Raw genomic sequence first — 16215 nt, 5'->3', positions numbered from 1 at the left:
GAACAATTGGTCAAATGTATAATACAAATTGCAGATATTCGGTAGCTTTCCGCCTGTCAACCTCAAGCAAACTTCAGGGCTGCCTTACAAACTAACATGGCTCCATTCAGCATTGTTACATTTTTAGAGATTTTGGTTTTTTCTCTTGCAAGTAACCGACACAATTTTGGACCTTGAGTCAAGAAGACTAAAATGCATTTCACTACGCCTAAACAGGCCAAATGCATGTAATCCAGAATAAACAAGCTTACACAAAGGATACCTGTATTGATTAGTGGGCTTGTTGTAATATGGTGATTTTTAAATGTTACTTGACTGAATTTGTAATCTGTTTGGGCAGTAAATATTTAATGACTGTTAAATACAACCCTTTCCTTCCAGGTGCGTTTAACCACACACCTCTCATAGCTGTAGTAAGCATTATGGTTTTTAATACACTTTTATAATGCTCTTGCTGATGCATTGCATATGAAGGCTTTGATTGTAAATTTTATCACATGCACAATACCTCTTGCTCTAAGATTCTGAAGCTCTTCCATAAAGTCTTCTACATATTCTTCTAAAGGACATGGTTTTGCATTGCCACAGAATAACACAACAACAAAAGGATCAAACTTATGGAACTTTGACAATATAGGCCAAAACTGAATATTGTTCAATTTAAAAAGTCGAACTCAAACGACATTCACACACAAGTCAACAGAGTTATGATTTTGAGAAAATGATTTGCACTGTGCAATGTTACATTGGATGACTGGTTCTGAACCATAATAAAGATACTGCCTATTACATTTAGTTCTACATTTCGCAGTTTGAGGGGTTTCCATGAGGGTGTGAGCATCCTTTGGCAGCTAGTACCCCTGTTTTTAAAGAATTCCTAATATCTCATTCAAAGACCTCTGCGTGGAATTGTGTTTTATTGTTCAACTTTTTACTGTAAGTCATTAGCCAGTACCAAGTCCGATATACCAGTATCTGAATCAGAGGCTGAATATAGGATTTCTGGCTCAGAGTTGAGAGTTCGTGTTCAGAGTATCCATAGTCGGGTGAATTTTCCTGATCTTTATCCGAGAGCCCATTTTCAAGCTCAAGTCCATTATTAACCTGATCATTATTTGCAATCCCATTTCCAAGTCCATCTTCAAATTTATTATTTAATATGTCGCAGTCAGTATCGTGAGAGTGGGCAAGAGCGTATACATCAGCCCTCAGTTTCCGGCATTTTCGTAGGTATTAGGGATGGAGGGAGATGCCACTCTTTGAATTTGTATCTGTATTTTTTCAACCAAAAAATTATTTGTAAGTGTAAATTATTTGTAAATACAAAAAACATTTGTATTTGTATTCGGATAAAAACTAAGTGGGTGTGGCTAAAACCGGACACGTGTGGAGTTTAACACAAAGCTGCATAAAATGCCAACAATTCCATATTTTTACCATTCTAATCACTGTCACTGCTATTAAAGCTGTGTTTAACAAACCATAACAGGCTTTTATAACAATTAGGTAAAAAAAAAAAAAACTGTCAAATATTCACCTGCCGGTACCTATCTGCTGAATCAGAGGACTGAGTCTTCTGCTAGGCGTTCCCAGCAGACCCTCACTACACGTGTAGGCCTACCTGGTCTGTCTGGCAGCTTCCCCTGCAGCTTCCCCTGCCATCAGATCCTGGTCTGTCTGGCAGCTTCCCCTGCCATCAGATCCAACTTACCACCAGATCAGTTGGTGATCAGTTGACAGCTCTGCTCTTCTCTTCACCCGAGTGTCCAAAACAAATGGCCGCAGGTCTGATGAAACAACTACAAAGTCGATCATCGACCTTTGGCCCAAGGTGTTCTGGTACCATGTACACTTATGAACATCCTTGTGTTTGAACATGGTGTTCATTATGGACAAACCATGACTAGCACAGAAGTCCAATAACATAACACCGCTTGGGTTCAGATCAGAGAGGTCGTTCCTCCCAATCACGCCCCTCCAAGTTTCCCAGTCATTGCCAACATGAGCACTGAAGTCTCCCATTAGGACAGTGGAGTCAGTAGGTGGGGCCTTTTCCAGCACCCTTCCCACCTTCTCCAAGAAGGCCGAATTCTCTGAACTGCTATTAGGCGCATAAGCGCAAATAACAGTCAAAGTTTTCCTCTCCGCCACACCCAGTCACATCGAGGCGACCATCTCGTCCACTGCAGTAAACTCCAACTGAGTGGCCACCTGCCGGGGACTTGTAAGCATCCCCACCACCCCCTATCCAGGAGTTTGTGTGTAGATGTGAGTCCAACTATATCTTGTTGGTACCAGAGAGGTAACGTTCCTCATGCCGAGAATCAGTTTCCGTTGTCTGGGCAGATGACGCACGGATCTACCCTGTTCTTTCACCCTGCTCGTCGGACATTGCACCCGACCCCTACCCTGAACCTTGCAGGTGGTGGGCCCACACGGTTTTCCCACGTAGTCTTTTCGGGCTAGGCCCGGCCGAGAGACATGGGCTGCCCGGCCACCAGGCGCTCGCCTGCAGACACCACCCCAGGCCTGGCTCCAGGGATGGGTCCCGGTAACCCTATTCCGGGCAGGGTAAACTTAGCATTGTAATTGTTCACCATAGTAGGGGTCAATTGGATCATGTTCGTTTGGGTCCTCACCCCAGACATGTTGGCTCACCAGCATCATCATTACTGTTAGCATCATGCACATCACCAGAACCTTGTGGGCTGTTAGCAGCTGTAGGTGTTAGTGGTAATTCATTAAGATGCCCCCTGTCCTGGTTTAGTTGATTTAAAGCCTCATTCAGAAAACCAATATAGTCTGCTGCAGGGGTTAGTTCACCATCACCAGCGGTAAGGTTTGCCAAAGCCTCGTTCAACCGATCAAAGTAGTCTCCAGCCATTTCATGCATGACGTTAGTATCCTGGTTAATATTATTAACAAGATGTAGCAGATCTGGGTTTATGAAAGCATGTTGAATGTTTTCAGCAGCTTGTGGGAGTTGCCTTGATTTCTAACATTAATTGCTTGTAAAATTTGTGAGTTAATACTCTCTGTGCTGTGTGCCCAGCGTAACTGATCTGGTTGTTGCCTCTGTGCCATTTCTAATATTTTTCGAAGAATTTCTGAAACACTGCGAGACGTTGTTCAGCCAAACGAAACTCAGACTCCTTCAAAACTGTGAGACGTTGTTCAGACGTAACTCACGACTGAAGATTTTCAGAGCTTACAAATGCACTTGTTCCTTAAAGGATCGCCTTTCTGCGTCCTCTGGCTTCTGGATAATTGCTTCAGCAGCTGGTTGCTCCTGGAGGTGTGATATCCGGGCTTGTTGGTTGCTTTCCTCAGCACTGCAGTCCTCTCGATGTCCAGGGGCTTCCTCAGCTGGTTGCTCCTGGAGGTGTGATATCCGAGCTTGTTGGTTGCTTTCCTCAGCACTGTAGTCCTCTCGGTGTCCAGGGGCTTCCTCAGCTGTTACTGCAGAAAAACCAATATTTAGCTGTTCTAGTTTCAAACCATACTTTTCATCAAAACTTACAAGTATCACAAGTTGTTAATAAACTTACCACACTCTTCAAGCAGTTTAGGCTTTTGTGTTGTGGTCTGTTTCACCACCATTTCTCCCACGACCCTCTCCGCCACGTGGTTCTCAGGACCTGATTCTGTAGAAATAGTTTCATTTTATCTAAAATGCATACAAAACAACAGTCTGGTAACAAACATACTTTAAATAACTCTCACCGCTAAAACATTTCCTTTTTTTGCGGAGCTTTAGATGGGATTTTTTACCCTCTTCAAAAGTTTTTTCTGGTTCTTCTTGACCTGTATAATAAAGAGTATCTGTAAATAACTGTAAATCCTTCAAACAGCATACTAAACAGTTTAAAGAATGGATTCTTACAAATAAGTGTAGGTGTCAATAAGCTTGCGTTCTCCTTGGCAGGGTTGATCCGCCCTTGCTCCGATGTTTGTGGATTTGTTGGTAGACTTGGCCCCAGCTCTTCATTAGTTGTCAAGATCTCTAGAACTGGTAAAAAGTTATCCTGTTTTATAAGCAAACTCAAAAGGCGGTCCCATGAGCAATGTCGTTAATGCATATGCAAATTGCTAACCCACCTTCGTTCAGAACTTGAGTGCTGGGCATATCTGTTAAAAAATAAAAATAAAAACACTTTAGCTTTAACAGACTTTTGCTTTAAGTGTATTTATTTCAGAGCATTAGAAAAAGAAACTCAAATAAATGTATATACTTACAGGATTCATCGTAAAAGGTGACTCCAGACATTCTTGATTGTGGTTTGATAACTTCTCACCAAAGAAAAGAAGCACACCTTTCTCTGTGTCACACAATTTGACAGCCCTAATTTATGCTCGGAGTGTAACCCCCCAAACCTCCACCCTTGATACTTTTAGGGGAGTTGTCTCAATGAAAAATAAAATATTTCGTTATAAACAGTAGTTTGAATTACACTATTTTACAAAATCCTGTAAATTACACTTAAAGCAAAAGTCTGTTAAAGCTAAAGTGTTTTTATTTTTATTTTTTAAATAATAGCTGTTCCAATATATCTCTCGAAATGTCACGGGGGTGCCTGTGTCCTCCCTCAACCCCGCCTTCTGCACGCATCTCCTGACGTAAATGCAATTACCAGATGTATCCTACCCATCTACACTTTGTGTCACTTCAGCTACCCCAAAATCCTCTCTTATAAACCTCTCTATAACGCTTTAACACTCCAGATTAGTTTCGCAATAACACCGCTTTTTGCACACTTGCTTGCTTTTTCATCCATTTCTCTTCGCAGCTTAACATGACTTTTACCCTGTTTTCCCCACTTTTGCTAATCCATGCTTTTCAACAATATTGCTATTTATTCCGCTTACGTTGTTTCATTCCTTGCTTTTTTCACACACTTATATCGGCACCCTATCGGCTTGTTAAGACTCTGCATACTTGCCTGGGCATATGTTCATCGCTCTAACGTACAAACCACTGCTTTGAAACTTAGTTACTTACATGTTCTCACATATTGCTTGATTTACTGGTAAAGAATAAATAAATGTTTCAAGTTGCACAAGCAATTGCCCCACAAGGAGTTTAGTTACACCTAGCATTCTTAACATTTTAATTATTTTTTATTTTATTATTTATTTTAGTTTTTTCCCCTATTTTTTGTCCTCACGATCTGGCAACCACAACCCCCCTTTCCCCTCCCCTTATCCCTCACCAACCAAACCATATCAGAGGTCAAAAGGTCAAACCGATCAATCAAAACTTGAAAATATGTACATCATAGAAAACCGGACCATATCAGAGGTCAAAAGGTCAAGGGGGCAGGGCATAAATCAATCATTTTGACAGGAGGTACATCATATTTCTCTCTTGCAGGTTCTGTAAAAGGACTTGTCTCATATAGGTCAAAGAGCAAAGGTTTAGGGTAAAACAGACGGGTCCCCTAGAGCAATAAGTTTTACTAATAATCACTTTACCTGTCCCGCGCCACTGAGTGTGTGATAATTTAACCAGCTGGACATTTGGGAGTGTTTTGGTGACTTCAAAACTGGTGGAAAAAATCTGAAATATTAATTTTAGAAACATAAGCGACATTACAAACACATTTAGGCCTACTTGTTGACATTGTTGGCTCAACTGTTTATTCTTCTCATATATAAGTCTCTATAAACCATCTACATCAGTGTTGATAATAGTCTTCAATTATAGAACATTCAGGCCTGCAGGCTGAGTCAACATCGACCCCCACCCTCGCCTTCCCCACCGATACAGGTAGAACATTGCCTACAATGTGCCATGGAGCTAGAAGTGTTATTGCAGCGAGAAACTGGCCTGCTATTTCCGACGATCTGTAATCAGTGCTCCACTTGGCCACAGTGGCTTGTCACGCTCTGCAACACTGCTGCTCTCGCTCCGCCCTCACCACCATCCTACTAAATGCAAATTTTATAACATTGACACTCCTGCTGGTAGTTTTTACATTCTCACAAAGTATGCCTAGGCTGTGTTGTGTCCAATTAGCCAAACTTGAGGCATCGTTAGCATTAGTGGCTGCTTGATTCACCCACTCACCGGCAGTTACTAGTTTGTTTAGCACTCAATTATGGTTGTATTGAAATATAGCTTGGGTTAACGTGTTACGTATTCCTAGACCTAGACGTAACCAACCCTCAACTGATCTCCTTTCCTTCCCTGGACGGGAGGAAGGAAGATGGGCGAACATTTTTTTTATATGGGTGTTACGGCTGGCTCGAGGGGCCGCAACAAACAAGTCCAGATTAACCAAAAAACAAACCAGAAACTGATTTAAAAACAAAACCCCAACATTTATTAATTTACACTAACACGCAAACTACAACAAATGAAAACCATACACAAGTACACAACACAAAAAGATCTCCACAAAACACAAACCACACACAGCCCCAAAGAAGATCCCTCTTCAGCCTCATATTAGAGGGCTTATATTGGGCCACAGGCAGGTGGGGTGGAGGCAATCAGGCAATTAGGTAATTACCTCCACCTGCACTACGCAGACCAGCAGGGCAGGGGACGTAACAATAGGTCACTAATCTCATCAACTAAACAACAAAATACCTCACACATTTCTATCCAGAGCAAAAGGCCCATATCTAATTTTACCTATTGTATACCATCTAGAGTGTTTGACTAAACCAGTGGCTACAATAGACTTAACTTCTGGACAAAACTCAACCCAATCAGAATTAGTCATATTAACCCTAGTATGGTTATTAATTTCCTTAGATATTATCCCAGAAGGTCCTTCCGTATAACATTTCCTTGGTAAATAACTATAATATATATGATACAATATTGTTTCCCACTTTGGGTTTGCCTCCCATTGTTTAGTAAATTTGTGTTAGATTAAACATCCCTAACAAGAGGATAGTTCCCAATCCTCTTAACAATTTCCATTTTCTTGGTTTTCGAACTTCGCAAACTTGAGGTTTCCCTCCTTTTGCGAATAAAGAAAGTCAAGGTACCTCCACACAATTTGTGTGGTACATATAAACATTTCAGTTAGAGATAGTGGGGCCCATGCTTTCCTGCTGAGAAGCAGATACTGTGAATGCTCCATGTTCCCAAAAGGGCATAACGGCATCAGTAAGCACTCACATGGCCAATTGTGCCCGCAGTCGTAAATAGTAAAAGTATTACAAATAAATAAATAACCATGCAAAATTAAAACAAAAGCTGTGTCTACACTTAAATGAAAATAAAAAAGTTGCAGAAAAAGGCCCCTTAAAAGGAATCGAAAAAGATATTTAATAAAATATTCAAAAAGGCATCTAAAATTCCTTCCCTGGTGCCCTGACCAGACAAGATGTCAATTTTATGTTCGTATGGAGGCCAATGTTCAATCAGCGCAGGTTGTGAAGGTGGAACTAACTTGATCTCACTTCTGTGAATCTACAATCTTAACATATTGTATTATGTGTGACTTTAACTGAGGCAATCCTCTATATATTTTAGTTAAAGATAAATAAATCTGTGTTTGGGAATTATGAAAACCCTGGGCCTAACAAGTTCAAGTCCAACACCATTTCTGAAAAAAAAAAAAAAAAATTGCACAGAACTACAAATCAAAATTAAAGAAAATTTGAAAAATCCTCGGAGAGCTAACTTTCTTGCATGCTTTTTAACCTCTGAATAATCAATAACCAATCTATAAGAACAATCCGGTTTACATACAGGGAGTAAGAGTGACGAACAGGGAGAAGTAGTTTATTTCACGATGCCACATTCCTCCAAAATATCAATCGTTTTCTTTACAGATTCTTCTGCTTTAGGTTTACTAGGATATTTGGCTTTCGGAGGAGGGGTTGTTATATGTGCAGGCTCCATATAAATCAACTCACAGTCCCAGTTATCCATTGCACAAACAGTGTCAAGGCCAGGGAGCCCCTGACAGGGATAAATCTGAGTAGAGGAAGAATCGCATTCAAGCGGCAAACATGCTTTTTATTCTTCATTCATTGCAATATTTTACTTACATGCAGTCTTGGTCTCAAAATATACCTGTGACATTATTCTTAACTGCAACTGGACTATGCAGTGTTACCAACTTTGTTATCACGTCACCAGATGTGGACATTTATAGTGATTAGAATAAGTAGCATACACAAGATGTTCCACGTTTCTCTTTAATTTCTCCAAAAACAAAGATGCAGTATATGCGTTTATCGTAGGAGAATGCACAACATGCACAGAATGTACCTTATAACAGCGCATTACTGGTTCGCGTGACTTCTGTCTACAGGACGTACAGTAACACTTTGAGGTTTCCCTCACAGGTTTTCTGCAATGCAAGATTGGCAACATTGGGTGCTTAAACCAGTGCATAGTAAGCCTAATTACAATTAGGCTTTTCACAATTGAATTTTGACTTTTATCTACTTAAACACACACGTTCTGGACCAATTATTCCAGAAGTTTTACTAGCTAATGTCTCCAAATATAATGTTAAAGTGAAACTTTACATCACAGTACAAACATTTCTCATTATGAGCTGCACATACTGTGTAGTAGTACAGATCCAATGTTGTCCTCATCACTAGAATTATGATGTCAGAAAATGTTGTGGAAAATCAACACGGTTTATTGATCTAAGGAAGAGAGACTGGGACACTGCTTCAAGCTTCAAGCCTATTATTATATTTGCAAATAGGAGACACAGTTCAAAAGCTCTCGCAGGAGCTCAGGAAGCGAATCTCAAAAAGTTTCTGTCTGTTTGATTTATACACTTTCTAACACTCCTTTGTTCCTTCACACCAGTAATTTTCCACTCACATGTTGTTAGCCTAGGCTGCATGGGTCACACAGACTCTAGTCTGCTGGCATGAAGTTTGACCTTGCCAATAAAGAGGAGCAGGATGTACTGCCTCCTCCCTAAGGGGAGCGGGCGGGGGCTTACAAGAGAAACATTAAAAAGTGGCTGCAACAGATTATACATTCAAAATACAAGCAGACAATCACATACACTGAGGCACAGTTTAGAACATACACAGTACATAATACATATGCCTTCTTATTCCTAAAAGTTTGTTTTTTCATTTAATCACAATTTTCAAAAAACCCAAAACATTGTGAAATGACAGTACTGTTCCTTATTAGCCATGATACGCTTGCACATGGTCAGAGTCAAATTCACTTGTAAAGAAGTGTCTTTCAGTAATGACACCTTCAACTTATAGTTAAAGAAGGGATAAAAGTAAATCATTAAATCCATTATTTTTTTGGCCATTTTAGCTAGCAAAATTCAGCAACAAACGTTCGGTGACAACAGACCTGGGTCAAATACAAATACATATTTGTATTTGTATTTGAAAATGTACTTAAATACATATTTGAAGTATTTTCAAATACATTTACACATTAAATACTTTGTGTTTGATTTATTTAAATTATATGAATGGGAAACCAAATACCTTCACAAATAGTATTTTAAAAATACATTCCTTTAAATAAATACTTATCTGGGAAACCAAATACTTTTAGTATTTAGAGCCTTTTAAAAATACATTAAAATACAAATATAATTTTTGAAATTTTTCAAATACGTACCAAAACATTTGATAAAATTAATTATAATTCATTATAAAAATTAAGTATAATTAAAGCCGCAAGCGGCGTTGGGAGGGGTCCAAGCATTGGCACCATCGCGCCCCCTATGGAGCGATTTTAAAATGGCTTTGTACTCATGATCATATGCCTTCACCCAACATATCTACTGAATATCACGATGATCGTATAAAATATTGATCCGACGCTGTCGGATGACTTAGTTGCTTCGCCATAGATGTGTCCTGGCTGCTTCCCGTAAAGGCTTAGATGGGATGTCGTAACACTTAGATGGGATGTCGTAACACATATATGGCCCGGCGTGTATGTACAGCTGCAGCGCTTCCATGCTGTAACTAAAAAAGGCGTTACACTAGCGTTGTCACGATTCCAAAATTTTGACTGTCATACCGATACCAGGTTTAGTATTACGATACTCAATACTGAAACAATATTGATTCAATATTCGGTACCTAACAATACTGAAAATACCTTCATAGATCAGAAACCTAATGTCCAAAAGGGTTAACCTCATTTTCGAATTCACAGTTTATTAAAAACCTGGTTTATGAACAACCTTTAAGTTGAAGCCAACATATTAATAAGCATAGGCCTATCGTGTTACAACACTAAACAATAGAAAAATATATTAAATAAATTTCAGAAATGTAACTATTGTAAACTAAATAATCTTTAAACATGTCTTTCACTTTTAAATAGATCTAAAAAGAGCATATTCTAATAACAATACAGCATCTTCCTATAATAAAATATTTACAAATTAGAACACCTATTGCTACTGAAGTCAACTGAGTGGAAGCTTGCGCTGTATCAGGGAAGTGAATGCACAACCGCAGGTCACCTCACTTGGCAACCTTAGTTGCTACTGCCGTCTAGCGAAGATTCTGACAAACTACACTCTTCATCCTCTAAATCAGTAATGCGGGAGACACATTTCCCTGGCTTTTACATTTGACGCAAAACTACCGAACGTCAGAAAATTCTAATACGGAACCGTTTTTTTTTTTTAAGTACCGAGAAAGTGCTGAAGTTTCGGTATACGGTGCAACACTACGTCAGGCACATATTCCAATCCATAGCTCAGCTTAGCAGAGAATGCACATTTCAGAACGCCTCAGAGACAGATAGAATAATAACACATAAATACGCATTTCAAATAATAAAGACGACATTGAGAAAAAACGAAACAAAAGACGAGATATCAAGTCGCGACCTACGCGCAGAGCAGCCTACCGTTTTATTTATTTAGACATTGGCAGATGAGAACATTTTCGGTTACGCTGACCTATAAAACGCTATTCCAAAAGCAAAATCAGACATGTTTTACATCGATAGAAAGCTTATACTCTCACCTACTGAATAAATGAATTGTCAATCAAGCCAAAGCAACAGGTGTGGTATTACGCACAGCTATTTTTGAACGTAGCCTACCCAGTGATCAAAAATGCGCGTATATTTCGCCAACGGATTGTCCAAGACAATATATGACCACTCATTCGCAAAAGGGACATCTCTACGCGTAAAACCGATGGTAAGATTGTATATTTATTAAATGTTTAGTTCCAGATATTGACTGTAGAATGACATGGTATAAGGAAAAAAACAAAATTGTCTCGTTTATTTCGTTATTCAGTGAGCAGCGTTTTCACTGCTGTATTGGCATATTTTAGGGCTAATGTCGGGTTTATCTTGTTGCTACGGAATATTGCATTACATTACATTACAGGCATTTGGCAGACGCTCTTATCCAGAACGACGTACAACAAAATGTATTACCATAACGAGGAACAAGTGTGTTGAAAACCCTAGAGGGCAGTAGCCTACCGTTCTAAGTGCAGGGAACAACCGCATAGTTCAACTTGGACCCTGTAGGTTAAACTGATTAACACTAACACGAACAAGAACAGCAGCAACGCAGTCTATGCAGAAATAGAAGGAATAGTTTGAGGAACGAGTTAAGGAACGAGTTAAGACTAAGTCACGTACGAAACAACTACCTAGTTACAACCCTAAGCTTACAGTCAATGTAGAGATTAAATTGAGAATACGATTTCTCTCAGCATAATGACGGATGTAAAGACTAAACGAACTCACCCGATATTGTCTTCAAATGGACCGTATTATTTATTTAGATATTGGCAGACTACAGCATAAATTAAACGAACTCACCCGACACTGTCTTCCAATGCTTCCCGACGGTCAGACCGTCCCCTCACTGATAAAAACTAGACCCTACGGCAATAGTTAAGACAAGTTAAGTCACCTACGAAACAACTACGTAGTTACAACCCTAAACTTACAGTCGATTTAGAGATTAAATTGAGAGTACGATTTACAGCATAAATTGCATCTTTTGTTTATATTCAATATTAGTAAATGCCGCGAGAAACTGCAGCTGTAGGTCATTATGTTATGGTAGCAACGGAACGAAGCGGACAATATATGTATTAGGCTACCGTCATTGTTTCATTAGACCAGCGTGTTTTCGCGCGTTTGCACAGAAACTCAGAACCTATAAATAAAATGGTTTAGCTGTTTCTCAGCATAATGACAGATTCAAAGACTAAACCAACTCACCCGATACTGTCTTCAAATGGATCCATGCCAAATAAAAGTAATTATTCATACTCTCAGAAAGCTTTTACTGAAAAACTTTTGGTAGCCTATCCTAGCATGCACTCTGGGTGGCGCTGTCAGACCGTCCTTTCACTGATAAAAACTAGACCCTACGGTGTCGGATTACTCGCGTCGCCATGGATGTCGCTTGCCGTAAAGAAGTTTACTCGATGTCGTAGCACTTAGATTTGGAGCTCCAGCTTTTCCGCACCCCACGTAATGAAAAAGTCCAAATGGCGGGCAAACCATATGGCGGACATAGGTGATTTTTAGTGCCTGAGTAGTGGGGGGCCACAGGAACGCACCTACCAAATTTGGTTGGTCTACAACTTATGGTTGCCGAGCCTCAGACATTTTAGCGGAGAAAACTGCCACGCCCCAACTAAAAAGTCAAAACGGCGGGCAAACAATATGGCGGACACAGGTGGTCCCAATGGCAAAGGTACGTTCACATGCATATGTTGATGAAGTTTTGTGTTGATCGGACTTATGGTGTGGGAGTTATGGCCTTTTACGCGTTACCCTTTGTTATAGCGCCACCATCTGGCCTACATAGGTGATTTTTAGTGCCTGAGTAGTGGGGGGCCATAGGAACCCACCTGCCAAATTTGGTTGCTCCAGGACTGACTTATGGTTGCTGAGCCTCAGACACTTTTAGCGGAGAAAAATAATAATAAGAATAATCCTAACAGATACAATAGGGTTCCACCAGCTTCGCTGCTTGGACCCCTAATAATAATAATAATAATAATCCTAACAGATACAATAGGGTTCCACCAGCTTCGCTGCTTGGACCCCTAATAATATTGAAATTATTATTATCGTTGTCTAACCAGGATTTATTTATCTCAGAATTCTATACAGTCAGTAGCCTATGCAGAATAATATACTGTCAGAAATATTTAGCTGAAAGATTTGCGATTATAACATGTAAAATGTTTAGATTACAAAAATAATGACCCTGCTTCACACCTGTTGTTAGTTTGCCAATGAAGCCAGCTGACTTTATATACCCCAATCAGACATGCAGTCAATGGAGAGGATGGTGGTTGCAGAGATGGCGACACGACAAGGAACAAGAATGCCAAATTTACGATCTACAATAGTCGAGTATTATGTGCTGTCACAGGACATTATTGGAAATTTCAAAGCTTGTTGCAAATATTGAAATGATCAGATATTATGTTCGATGAAGGCACTTTCCAATCTACATACACATTTAAGAGTGAGTACTTCATGTATCTAAGGATGTTTTAAGGAATTCGGTAATTGGTGTAGATATAGTTTTATTAAGGCAGTGTTTACTCAACCTTCAGACAGCATTGGCAAAGGAAACACTATTCAGATGTCTAGCGCTCTGATTAGTCGATGGCCATGTGCCAAACCCTAATCCTAACTCTAACCGAAACTCTAAGCACCTGGACATTATTTTGCCAGAGTAGCCCCACACTCCCAGAATTAGCATCAATTAACTTGCAATGGTGATGGCACTTAAGGCTGTTTTATACTTCTGCGTAATACACGTAAAAATGGGTCTGCGTAGGGGTTGTGCAGAATGTGTGGCATGTGCGACGGTTGCAGACCACGGCCGCGTTGAGGCCGCGTACCTCCTCAAGAATTTAAAAGCGCGTAGTTAGCAACCAGTGCCCGCATACGCCGTAAAGAAGATGATTGGTTGACTGCTGACATGAGGTCACTGGCATACGGCTCTGGCTAACAGGTTATAACAGTTGATTCACAAAACCGATAGGCAAAGTTATATATGCGGATAAAAGCGCTTTTGTCAGGGGAATGTCTTCGTTGCTACAAGTTACATCTAGCTGAGCATTTTTGTGGTCATTGGTGCAATATTTAGTATGTTTGGAAATATGAATGAAGGTATTTTCTTTCGAACTATGATGGTCAGTAACAAAATCTAATTACGTGGCCTGCGCAACCTGTGCAACATGCCGCACAAGTATAAATGATCTGCCCGTTCGCGAGTGCCGCACACAACGCAAACTATGCAGACTACGCAGAAGTATACCACAGCCTTTAGTCGTTACTTTTAGGTAATTTCTTCCCCAGGATCTGTTATTCATTTTAAACATTTTATACAAATAAATAATACACTGTTGTGATAATGGCTTATAAATTATATACTACTAATAACAGGAATGTTAAACCTTTACTTCAGAAATATTTTTCTGAAAATATATAGTTTGTTTGATCTATAGCATTTTAGCCTACCTATGGTTTGTTGAGGGCTGGGCACTGGCGTGGTCTTTGGCGGTTCCCGTCCCCCAAAAAACTTTGTGCTTCTTAGGAGTCTAAATCCCTGTATGGCAAGTTTTTTGGATGCTCAGAACCATTTATTTGAGGCTGCTGTTCTGCTGCTCTTCTGTAATCGACTTGTATGGCAAGTATACACAACGTTGTTTACACTGATTGTAAAACATACATTTTTCAAAGAAATTTGAAGCAGTGAAACGGCAAAGGAAAATGCACGTTCTCCCATGGTAACTTTAAGCATGGTTAAGTGAGTATGCAAAATCTGTTACTGGCACAGCCCTAACTTACCACATTTTTCATTGTTCCCAGGATGTTGGGGGCACCGTTAGTCTCAAGCCACGGATAAGGCTAGCTAGCTATGTAGCTAAGTTTGCAATAACACGTAATAGACTGACTAACGTTAGTGGGGGTCTAGCCAGGCAGGTCACCAAATTCTCCCTAGCCAGCTAACGTTAACCAACATGAGTCAATGTTAGTCTAGGTAACGTTAGCTATGGATACCTCTGGTCCTGTGGTTCTCGCGCTCACTATGTTTGGTAAAATATCCCTCACTGGATTCATTGTTGCTGTTCTTTGAACATTAACTAGCTAACGTTGGTTATTCCCATAATTTATCTCAGAATAAAAAATGAAGACGTTTGCTACTAGCTTGCTAGACTTGTTGGCTAAGCTAGTCTAGCTAGTTACTATTTTAGCAAGCGACCTTGGTTCTTGGTTGGCATAATGTTGGTAGGTCTAAGGGTTTTAACTTTATTGAGCAAATAATATACATACACTTAAGTAACTTAATTCAACAATGAATATAACATTAGCTATTTCTCTGAACAGGCTAGATAATGTAATTACCACATATCATTCTTCATCTTGTCTTCTACAAAATTGCGGCAGTGACTTTACGAAGGATGGTGGGGAAAAAAGAACCATAGTCCACTTCCATTTGAATGTGAATTGTCAACAGTGCTCGCAGCCATGGCGCAGTTCGTCTGACCGTTTCTGTTTTAGAAGGGTTTTTAAAGTACTTATTAATTTAGATAAAATTCACAAATATGAATATTTTGGATATCTATATTTCACAAGTTTAAATTGGGTAAATTGATTCATGTTTTTGGGTTACAACATTGTTGAGTTTTAGTGCTGGGAAAGCGATAAAGCAACAGGCTGAAATCAGTTGAAATAAAGGCATTGCTGACGCGATTCCTACACAATTTAGCTGTCCATGGATGACTACTGTTCACTGGGAGGCTACTGACAGCTAGCTAGCAAGCAAATTATGATAAACTAACATTGTTAATTTGTTGTCAATCTTATGTGCATGACTCAATGTGATGGTGACTAAAGATTACCCGTGATGGGGCTTGTGCTTACTTCTCTTCAGCCATGGCGCTCTTTCTAGCTAAGGAGCAGGTGTAGCCTACACTACAGGTTGAGTTATGTTAGCAGAACGAGGGGGATAAATGGAAATTAGCAAAAGGTAAATTCCGTATAGATATTGGCAAGAAGTTTTTCATGTAGAGGGTAGTCAATGTGTGGAACAGTCTGCCAGGTCACATAGTAGAGGCAGAAATTTCTCAAGACTAGGCTTGATATGGTGTTAGGTACTGTCTAGTCTGTAGGTAATCAGAGCACTAGGTACAATTTAGTCAGGAAACTGGTGAGCACTGTTGGGCTGAATTGCCTGTTCTTGTCTTTATGTTACCAGATTTGTGGTACCATTTACGTATTTGTGACTT

The 16215-nt window shown here is 39.7% G+C and overlaps 1 protein-coding gene across 8 annotated transcripts in view; it reads left to right on the top strand.

Annotated features, from left to right (window-relative positions):
* The window catches only part of LOC118235095 (basic helix-loop-helix and HMG box domain-containing protein 1-like), a 70095-nt gene that overhangs the window by 36139 nt on the left and 17741 nt on the right, over positions 1 to 16215 (top strand). The gene's annotated exons all lie outside the window — the stretch shown is intronic.

This window comes from Anguilla anguilla, chromosome 9 (assembly GCF_013347855.1).
Source record: "Anguilla anguilla isolate fAngAng1 chromosome 9, fAngAng1.pri, whole genome shotgun sequence".
NCBI lineage: Eukaryota > Metazoa > Chordata > Actinopteri > Anguilliformes > Anguillidae > Anguilla > Anguilla anguilla.
Note: the sequence above shows the minus strand (reverse complement) of the source record. Positions and strands in the feature narration are given on the sequence as shown.